Source organism: Epinephelus moara, chromosome 8, assembly GCF_006386435.1.
Source record: "Epinephelus moara isolate mb chromosome 8, YSFRI_EMoa_1.0, whole genome shotgun sequence".
NCBI classification, from domain to species: Eukaryota; Metazoa; Chordata; class Actinopteri; order Perciformes; family Serranidae; genus Epinephelus; species Epinephelus moara.
In genome coordinates this window covers 2,204,021-2,206,849 of record NC_065513.1, presented here as the reverse complement: position 1 = coordinate 2,206,849, position 2,829 = coordinate 2,204,021, and the positions used below count along the sequence as shown (strand labels likewise).

Sequence of the window (2,829 nt, the reverse complement as noted above, 5' to 3'; positions counted from 1 at the left end):
ATAGTGACAAGCAATATTTATGTGCTTTACTAAATTTACACAAGCACTACGAGTGGTCAGGAGCAGGAGCAGATTTTGTTAGTAGCTACGAAAAGATCGGAGCTACTAAAATATTGATGAATGCGAACACGCACGTAAATTTCCGTCTGCAAACAGTTTACACACAAATTCCTTCTGCTCACGTTTCATGAATGAGAGACCCTGTGTCTGCATCAACTCTTGTAATGTAAAGTCATATTTTTGACCGTTTGGCTCTCTCCGCCATCGTTATCTATCTAAAGGTAGGCTACGAGTTTGAGTTGGTGTATGCGCTGTCTTGTGTGCGTGTGTGTGTGTGTGTCACTGGAACAACAGCCCCGCCCCCCTGCTCTCCACTCACACACAGCAGGCAGCCAGGGTGAGTGAGACAGATCTCTCGTCTTCAGGGAGAATAGTGAAAATTATGATACAATGACGGATAATTGACAGAGTTGGTGAAATAAATGTGCAAGATAAGGTTTATCTTGTTAAAAAAAAAAAAAAAAAAAAACGAGACTGCTCCAGTACTGATAGCAGAACCGTTAAGGTCAGAGCCTGCTCCAGTACTGATAGCAGAACCGTTAAGGTCAGAGCTTATCAATACTGCGGTCTTGAAGAATGCAGCCCCGGTGCTCGTTCAATACCGGAGTTCGGTACCCATCCCTACTCCTATTATTGACTCTGGAACTTCTCAGAAACTAGACACTCCTTTTACCATTAGCGATGTCAAATCTGCTATCATGGCAATGCAAAGCGGAAAATCTCCAGGACCTGACAGCCTTCCTGCCGAATTTTTCAAAACTTTTGTTGACAAACTTTCTCCCATACTTCTGAATATGTTTAATGACGCGTTTGACTCTACTATGTTACCACCATCACTGTACCAGGCTGTTATCTCTCTCATTCTAAAAAAAGATAAAGACCCTCTTTGTTGTAGCAGTTACCGTCCAATTTTCTTGCTCTGTGTGGATGCTAAGATACTGGCCAAAATGTTAGCTAACCGTTTAGAAGCTATATCATCCCTGTTGATCAAACAGGCTTTGTGAAAAGTAGACATTCCTTTCATAACATCAGAAGAGTTTTCGATATATTATACTCTTCATCCGCTTGTGATACTCCAGAGTTGATAATATCAATGGATGCTGAAAAGGCGTTTGATCGTGTAGAATGGCCATATTTATTTTCTGTTTTAAAAAAATTTGGATTTGGCCGTAAATTCATTTCATGGATAAAGCTCCTGTAAAAGTCTCCCTCTGCATGCGTTCGGACAAACAACAACTACTCTCAATACTTCTCTCTTAATCGCAGAACCTGTCAGGGATGTCCGTTCTCACCCCTGTTGTTTGCCATCACAATTGAACCATTAGCAGTAGCTCTCAGATCTAGCCAGGTACAGGGCATCATAGGAGGAGGCGTAGAACATACCGTATATTTCCAAATAGTCGCCTGGTGGCAAATAGCTGCCGGGCACCTAATAGCCGCCGGGGGTTTAACCCCATTTCGCATATTAAACGCCAATCCGATTAAACGCCAGGGCGATTATTTGATATGGGAGTCACGTGACATCACGTCTTCTACTCTCACGTCACTAAGAACGAAACAGCCAGCATGGCGGACGCGAGGGAAGTTTATACCGGTGGAGAGGAAAACATAGAGACGGAGTGGAATGAGGAGAATAGTCAGGAGAGGGACAAAAACGAGAGGGAAGAAAAACAGAAAGTTTGACATGAAGTTCAAGCTAGCAGTTGTGAAATACGCAGAGCAGCACTCCGGAGAAGCAGCTGCCAGAGAGTTTAACGTGGACCCGAAGCGCGTCCGTGAATGGAAGAAAAAAAAAAGGTGAAATGGCGTCGCAGGCGGCCACAGATGCCAAGTGGCTTCGCTTGTCAGGTGGAGGGAGGAAAAAAGTGAGCGAAGAGCTTGAGAATAACTTGTGCCAGTGGATACACCACACTCGTGGATGGAACCTCCAGGTCTCCCGCAAAATGATTACCACGAAGGCCAAGGAGTTGTATGCCACGGCAGGTGACAAGTGAGGTGGGGACGTGTTTGGAGCGACAACGGGATGGCTTAACCGATTCCTCCGACGTAACAATTTTTCCCTCAGGAGGAGAACAACTGTTGCTCAGAAGGAGGCTCCTATTGAGAAGCTAGTCAACTTTATCATCTTCTCCAGTCACCAGATAGAGAGCAAGAAGATCCAGCCGAAGAATATCATCGCCATGGACTAAACAGCTGTCTGGTTCGACATGGTGGGTGACAGTACAGTCAACAACAGAGGGGCCCGCTCAGTCTCGCTCAAGACCACCGGTCACGAGAAAGCGCGCACCACAGTGGCTCTAGCAGCCAAAGCAGACGGGTCAGAGCTAAAGCCTTTCATCGTGTTTAAAGGGGCCATCCGTGATGTAAAGGCTATGCAGAGCATCCCTGGTGCCGTCATAACTTCCTCCAAGAATGGGTGGTTCAACGACGACCTGACAATACAGTGGCTCCAGAAGGTGGTGGGGAAATTCCACTTCGGACCAAGGCTGCTCGTATGGGACTCATACCGCTGTCATATCAGCAAGGCCACTAAGGGAGAGCTGAAGAAGGGGTACAAACTTACAATGGCTGTAATACCTGGAGGTTGCACTAGGCTAAGTACCTTCAGGCCCCTTTATCTGATGACATAGTTTCTCTAGATGGCATTGCTCTGGCCTCTAGCACTACCGTAAGAAACCTCCGAGTAACATATGATCAAGATTTGTCTTTTAATTCTCATTTAAAACAAACCTCACAGACTGCATTTTTTCATCTGCGTAATATTGTGAA

General features: G+C 45.5%; 1 protein-coding gene across 1 annotated transcript in view; it reads right to left on the bottom strand.

Annotated features, from left to right (window-relative positions):
* arrdc1a (arrestin domain containing 1a) overlaps positions 1 to 2,829 on the bottom strand; it is a 73,512-nt gene that overhangs the window by 30,074 nt on the left and 40,609 nt on the right. The window lies entirely within an intron of this gene.